The following is an 8,117-nucleotide window of genomic DNA, read 5'->3' on the forward strand; positions in this document are numbered from 1 at the left end:
TGACAGTTAGGTGCAGAGGGTCTAGCAGCCAAACACAGATGGAAACAGCAATCACAATTGAGCTCAGTGGATAGCTGAACAAACATGGTAATTCAGTAGATCCTAAAACTGCCTTGATTTTCAGTATGATCCTTAGCGCTGCTGTGATGTTTGCCAACAGTATTCAAAAATACTCAAAGCTCTAAATTTGTGAGAATAAGGAAAAGTGGGAGTGCGAACCATCATCTCTCCATTATCCATTTTTACTGATCTGGCTCAAGATCTTGGTTCTTAACTCCGGCAGCTAAAGAACCTAGCTCCTCCTAAAACTCCTGCCAATTGGCTGTTTATCCAGGATCAACTCAGAAAGGCAGTCTTGTCTGAAATCCATGATTATAGGGCATTGGGACACCCTGGTATTTTCAAAACCCTGAAGATCCTGTTCCATTCAGCTTAGTGGCCTGCTTTGGCTTCTAATGTGAAAGAATTTGTGCTCTCTTGCGCGATCTGTGCTAAGAATTAGTTCTACAGTTATAGCGTTCTTTGCCTTGCAATAAGTCTAAAGACAGAAAGTGAGAGTCTTGTTGAGGGAGACAAGGAAATAGCAGATCATCTTAATAATTATTTTTGTTCAGTGTTCACTACAGAAATAGCGGGGAAAGGGGCTACAGTTAAGTTGCAATTATAAAGGCAGAGGCAGATACAAGTACATTTATACAGGAGAAGGTCCTAACAAAACTCTCATAACTGAAAGTGGATAAATCAATGGTGCCAGATGGGATACATCTAAGGATACTAAAATAGCTGAAAGGGGTGCTGGTAACACCACTAACAGAATCATTCAATCAGTCACTAGCTACAGGAGTAATTCCACAGGTTTGGAAAAGAGCAAATGTTGTCCCTCTACACAAAAGTGGAAGCAAGAAAGAGGCAAGCAACTATAGACCAGTGAACCTTACATTAGTAGTAGGGAAATTGATGGAAACACTCTTAAAAGAATGACTTGTAGAATATCTAAAATCCAGTAACTTACCGGATCCCATACAACACGGATTTACTGGGGGAAGATCATGTCAAACTAATCTTATTGAGTTTTTGACTGGCTGACTAAAGTAATAGATCAAGGGGGGGGGGGGGGTGCGTGGATGTAGCTTATCTTTATTTCAATAAAGTTTTTGACACTGAACACATTGCATTGAAAACGGAGAGTTATAGTAAGTAGAGTTTATGCACAGGAGGGAATGGTTACCAGTGGAGTACTCCAAGGATCTGTACTTGGACCAGTGCTTTTTAATATCTATATTGGTGACATTGCAATTGGTATTGAAGGAAAAGTGTGCCTTTTTGCAGCTGACACAAAAATATGCAACAGTGTATACATACCGGGGGGTAAATGTATCAGGCAGAGAGTTTTCCAGCGGGTTTAAAAAGTGGAGATGTTGCCTATAGCAACCAATCAGATTCTAGCTATCATTTTGTAGAATGTACTAAATAAATGATAGCTAGAATTTGATTGGTTTTTCAAACCCGCTAGAAAACTCTCAGCTTGATACATTTACACCCATGAGGGGAAAAATAAAAGATTGATGATCTAGGTAGTATTAAGTCAAGAGAGTGATGATCTAGATACTGTAGGAATGGTCAAGAGAGTGGAAAATGGGAAATTATAATCGGGACCTCTGCAATTTTCCCTGGCATGCTGTCAATCAACTTCTTGGCCACATACTGACTGATGGCTGCCCATTCTTGCCTAATCAATGCTTGTCAGAATTTGTGGATTTTGTTTCTTCACCCGCCTCTTGAGGAATTACCGTGCGTTTTCAATGGGATAAAGGTCTGAGGAGTTTCCTGGCCATGGACCCAAAATTTCCATGTTTTGATCCCCGAGCCACAGTGTATGTCCTGGTGGCATCCGAGTACCCGTGAGAATATGCATCTCTACGGGAAAGGAGGCTGCTATAGGTGAAGATCTCTACTATGGTAACTGTTCTATAAGCTTATACAGGTTTCAGGTGAGCCGTAACAGGCTTTCAATCTTGACTTGTGAATTTGTTTCCAGTGAGAGGATGCATCAGCATGCAAAAATGATCTATCATCTTTCTCATTGGCATACAATAACTGTGCTAAATTCTGTGATTTTCTGCAATGGACTAGACCATTATATCAACATCCATAAAACATGGTATTTTTAAAGAAACAATAATGCCCTTTTGGCTTGACCATAAGAAGCTTTGTTATAACTCTTGGACTCGGGATATTTACCACAGTTACACTTGTTTTGACAGGTCTCTAGCCCATGTTGTAGTCATCAGCTGCTGCAGAGTTGACTAGAAACTACTGTGCAGGGTCTTTTGACCTGCCCAGTGTAGTTGGAGCATGATATTGAAACTCTTTATTTTAATTATTTGGAGGTCGAACGTGTTCAGTACATAGCTGTCTTTCATTAAACGGATGACAGCCTGCTTTATCATCACTGAATTTCAAAGTACTATAAAAGTATGGAATGTCTGAGTTTGAGTAAATTCAGGCCCACTGTCTTCACGTTCTTCATTAATTAGATGCTGATGAAGTTGACAAAGTACCCTTCCGAAGTTTGCATGTCCTGTGTGTAGTTCTGCTGTCCTTGAGCTGCTCGTAGAGGTATTTGATTGACAGAAATTATTCAGTTTAGGAATATTGCCAATACAGTGTTGACGCAGTGTTTCATTTTTTTTAATGTTTGTGCTTTTTTTAACTACTGATAATAGAACAACTGTTGGCACTTTTCATAACCAAAGAAAGTACAGAAATACAGCAGTACAGGCACTCTAAAAACCCCTCCTGACAGATCCTTGTAGAGCATTCCTCCCTCCAATATTGTGCCTGCTCCTAAAATATATCTGCAATACATGCCTCCTCACCAAATATGGTTCCTGCAAGTGACAGATCCCTGCAGAGAATCTCTCTGTGCATTTGAATTACACTATTGTGCAGTTTGATAAAATAGTTCCTGATAAAGTCTTATTGACTTTATGTATCCTTAAAGTTAGCTTAGGGCTTGTAAAAGAATGTAATGGAAAACATTGCTCACAGAAAACCAAACTAAGCAAAGGATTATACACCAATTTAATGTAATTTGACTAATATTATTTTGTAGTTCTACTTTTTTATGAAGTTGCTCTATTGTCTCTTTCTAAGACACACAGGCCATAAACTACGATAAAGCTAAACTAAGAAAATGTAATAGTACTGCATGTGTGTATTCTGGTGAACACACAAATCTGTGAATTAGCAGCTCCACCATTTTGTGAGTGACAGCAATCTCACTCCATGATAGTGCTGAATCTGCAGCTAACCACAGGATGTGATGGCATACCATGTCTGTATTGCGCAAGTAATACTTCCATTGAGGTTTCTGCCTTAATTGTCGTAATGTCATTGCTTTTTGGAGTTTGAGTGGAAGAGTTTCAATAGTTTTCTTACATTTTAGATGGTGCATAAGGAACCTTAATCGGACATGTTAAACCGTAAAGTTTTTTGTCTGTGAAATTTCATGGCTTTTTGTAAAGTAAAAATATTGATAATAAATTTCTAAGCTTAAAATTGTACGACCTTTAAAAATAACTTGGCCAATCTAATTTCCACTATTTTTCTTAATCCCTAAAAAAAAAAGAGTTTTAATATTGCTCTATTATACTAACCTCTACCACCTCTGTTGGATGACTGTCCCTCCTATCCACTACAGTTTTGATAAAGTAATTTTTCCTAAGATTTCCTCTAAACCTAGCACCCTCCATTTTGAGTGCATGGCTTTCTCTCACACATACCCCAATGCCCACCAGCTTTGCGATCGCATGCACACATTCCATTGCCAAGTGCACCAGCTTTATTCTCATGTCACCCCCTGCGCACCAGCTTTTCTCTCACGTCACCCCCATTCACACTAGCTTTTCTCTCACTTGTCACTGCCTATGCACCAGATTTTATCTCACATCACCACTTCTGCGCCAGCTTTTCTTTCACATATCATACCTTGCGTACCAGCTTTTCTTTCACGTCACCCCTGTGCACCAAATTTGCTGTGGGGAGGGAGTGGGGATCGGGATCGCAAATACAGTTCTGGGGGTAAGGGATCACAAATACACTGCTGTGGGGAAGGAGGGGGGTTCGGGATCGCAAACACAGTGCTGGGGGGGAAGGGATCACAAATACACTGCTGTGGGGAGGGGGGTTCGGGATTGCAAACACAGTGCTGGGGGGGAAGGGATCACAAATACACTGCTGTGGGGAGGGAGGGGGGGATCGGGATTGCAAACACAGTTTTGGTGGTAAGGGATCACAAATACACTGCTGTGGGGATGGAGGGGGGTTCGGGATCGCAAACACAGTGCTGGGGGGGGAAGGGATCACAAATATACTGCTGTGGGGAGGGAGGGGGGGATCGGATGACAGGCAGAGGAGAAGGGGATCGGATGACAGGCAGAGGAGAAGGGAATCGGATGACAGGCAGAGGAGTAGGGGATCGGATGACAGGCAGAGGAGAAGGGATCGGATGACAGGCAGAGGAGAAGGGGATCGGATGACAGGCAGAGGAGAAGGGGATCGGATGCATCCTGCTGCTAGATCAAATTTTGGAGTTCATCAGTTGCTGTCATCTACATATCTCTGTTAAATCATAGGTTTGTAAATGTCCGATCTTCTTACCCTGACAATATTGTTCATCATAAGTCATCTAGTAATATCTGATGCGCTATTAATTCAAAATTTTAATTCAAAAGACCATCAATGTCCAATGTTGTATAATGTTGTATTAAGTATACATCACTTAACACGAGAATATAAATAGTAATTGGTCAATCAATCAATCCTTTGTTTTACACATACATCGGAGATAGTCACGGGAAGCAGAACATTAGCATTCTAAACCTTATCTATAGTACCAAACAGACCAGACAAAATAGAATGAATTTCTTTTACAGTATTAGAGTAATGTCACTCCGGCATTCCAAAGAATAGTTGATTTCCAATTAGAAAATCGTTAGCATGCTGACACGTTAAATTAGGAACTCCCATCGCCTGTCATACTGGAGTCATGGGGGCAAATATATCAAGGTGCGATTATGCAAATCCAGCGATTTTCTCAGGAGAGTTGAAACTCGCAGATGTATGAAGCTGAGATTTCATGTAAAATCGCCAGAGTTGTGCTTTTGTCAAAATCGCTATTTGCAAAATCGATAGAGATCAAACTCCAGACTGTTTGCCACTGCAGCTATACAAGTCTCAAATGTATGAAGCTGCGATTAAGCAAACTCAGGAGAGTTTGCTTTCCAACACGCCAGATACAACATGCTGCTTGCTAGCAGCGTGTTATATAAACACATCACTGTTACACTGTTCTGCAATAGAGCTGGAGCTCATGCAGGTGTCAAAAGTGTTAAAATAGATCAAAGTAAAATAAAAAAGCGTGGGGTCCCCCCTCTATTTAGTCTTAAACCTAGTGCTGCCAGCCTACTGCTGGTTCCGTGAAAATCGGGGTAAAAATTGGCGTGGGGTCCTCCCTATTTTCACAGAACCAGCACTAGGCAAACCAGCCGGGGTTGGAGGCACTATAGCAGGGGGATATGCGGCAGGGGTCCCCCTGCCATAATGACTAACCAACCCCAGGCTGTTCAGCGCTGGGCTGAATTCCAGAGGGAGTGGGTGCCGGCAAAAATGAGTGGGCCCCCCCCTAGGGACACCCAGCCCAGTGCTGATGGCACTAGGGCTCTTCCTACACCCCTTGGCGGTGGGTGTAGAGTAATAACGGCGATAAAGTTATAAAAAAAAAAAAGACACCATTGTGTTTTGTGGAACTACAAGTGCCAGCCAGCCAGGTTGCTATAAATAGTGTGGGCATGCTGATACTTGTATAACTACAAGCACCAGCATACCCACGTCAGCCAGGGCATGTTGGCACTTGGAGAACCACAAGTGCCAACAAGCCCTGACACCCAGGGCTGGCTGGGACCTGTAGTTCCACAAAATAAAATGTTAACAAAATCACAACACCCTAATTACAACCACTAACATTTATTAAAAATAATAAACCCACAATAATGACAGTAAACACCCTCATTTACACCACATATTTTATTAAAAATAATAAATCCCCGATATACTCACTAATGAAGTTTTCTTTTCTTGTCCACAGCTTTCAATCCAAAAATGGCTGCAAACAAATTCAAAAATACGTTTGTATCCAAATGTCCATGCTTGCCCCTGTCCCAAATAAATTTGTACTTTCAAATGTCCATGCTTGAAATCTCTTCAGTTCTTCTGCACAGGGGGCCCCATTGTTGATTGCAGTCTTCTGTTCTTCAGTTAAGGGGTCCCCATATTTGTAAGATCCACTAATCGTCTTGCTTGATTGAAGAAAAATAAAAAAGGGAGGAGCCTCCGCAAACAGCTCCTACCTAGTAGGAGCTCCGATATGCAATGAGCTTAGCTCATTGCGCTAGGTCTATTTATAGTATTAGGGGATTTTCCCACGCTATTATTTCACGCTGTTATTTCATCACCGCTGGAATCCACCATTACAGAAGTCTCAGTATTTTAATGTAATTGGCGTGGAACTTGAAGTTCATTTTTATGGACATCATATTTTCCACATTTTGAGGAAGTAGCCTCCATCGCCGATCGAGGACAAGGTTTTCGGCTGTGCTGAAAACTCTTTCTGAGTACACACTGAAGGGTGGGCAGCTTAGGCAGTGCAAAGCGAGTTGGTACATGGGTCTCCAAATTCCCTTTTTTTCCTCCCAGTATGTAAAGGGAGTGTCTGATGTGTTTATTTCTATGCTGTCGTGAAAATAATCCTCCACCATCCTTTGGATGTTGATAGTAGGATCAGATGGAGTTACGGCAGAGATGTCACGTTTTTTGGTCAATTCTTTTAGACCAGATCAGATGTCAAAATTTTGTGCTGAGTCATCTGTATCATCCCCGGGTCTCTGGGGAAAGCTAAGTTGTTTCCTAGCAGCAGTTGAGTGATAAACTGAAGGAGGAGACGCCGTCCTGTCACTTAACACTTGAGCTGTCATCTTGCTCACCAGGAGCTCCTTGCATCTCTTCAGATCTGGGTCAAGTTGGAAACAAAGAGAAAACATAGCTCTTAAACCGAGGATCAAGCACAGTCGATTTTGATAACTCTTGGATCCTGGTGAAGCGAATAAAGTACTTGCTACAAGTCCGACATTCTTAGCATAATTGCTTTGTTTCATCTCCTCCTTCAGTTTCTCAAGCTTGTCGTTTCTTATCATGTGCAAGAACTGCTTCCACTGGTGCAGGACTTACACAAACAACATCATCCTCATCAACAGCCTCATTAGCGCCCTTGTTGGCTACACAAATATCCCCCTCATTCTTTTGCAATTTCAAAGTGGCATACTCAATTTGTATATCACCGGCTACACTTGGGTTGTTCAGGCACACATCTAGAAAGGCGAAGGCCTCATTCTTTCCTTGCAACTGTGTGTGTAGAATGGCATGTTGGCATTTTTTTTTCCTGCAGATAACTTTGCCTGGATTACAGGTCTTTTTTGCTTGACCAAGGTGAAAGGTGTTTTATTACATTTTGGTTTCCCTGACTATGCACTTTAACATATGCTTTAAATGATGATGTATAGGGTTTACTATCATCATGACTGGTGCCAGCAGCTGCTTGGTGTCGCCTGTGAATCCATTTTGATAACACCTTACACTTTGACTGCAAATTCAGAAGACCAAGCCTGTCAGCCCTAGTATTTGTATTTCAGCAATGACAATTAGCAATGGAGCAATGAAGCTCTCCTCTTTGTGTGTAACGTATTTAACACCTTGCAATTTGATTGCAGATTTACACAAAGCCTGCCAGCCCTAGTATTTGTAATTCAGCAATGACAATTAGCAATGAAGCACCGGAGCTCTCCTCTTTGTGTGTTACCTATATAACACAGTACAATGTGACTGCAGATTTACACTAAGCCTGCCAGCCCTAGTATTTGTATTTCATCAATGACAATTAGCAATGGAGCAATCCTCTCCTCTTTGTGTGTTACCTATATAACACAGTACAATGTGACTGCAGATTTACACCAAGCCTGCCAGCCCTAGTATTTATATTTCATCAATGACAATTAGCAATG

The sequence above is a fragment of the Mixophyes fleayi genome, chromosome 3, assembly GCF_038048845.1.
Source record: "Mixophyes fleayi isolate aMixFle1 chromosome 3, aMixFle1.hap1, whole genome shotgun sequence".
In the NCBI taxonomy this organism is placed as follows: Eukaryota; Metazoa; Chordata; class Amphibia; order Anura; family Limnodynastidae; genus Mixophyes; species Mixophyes fleayi.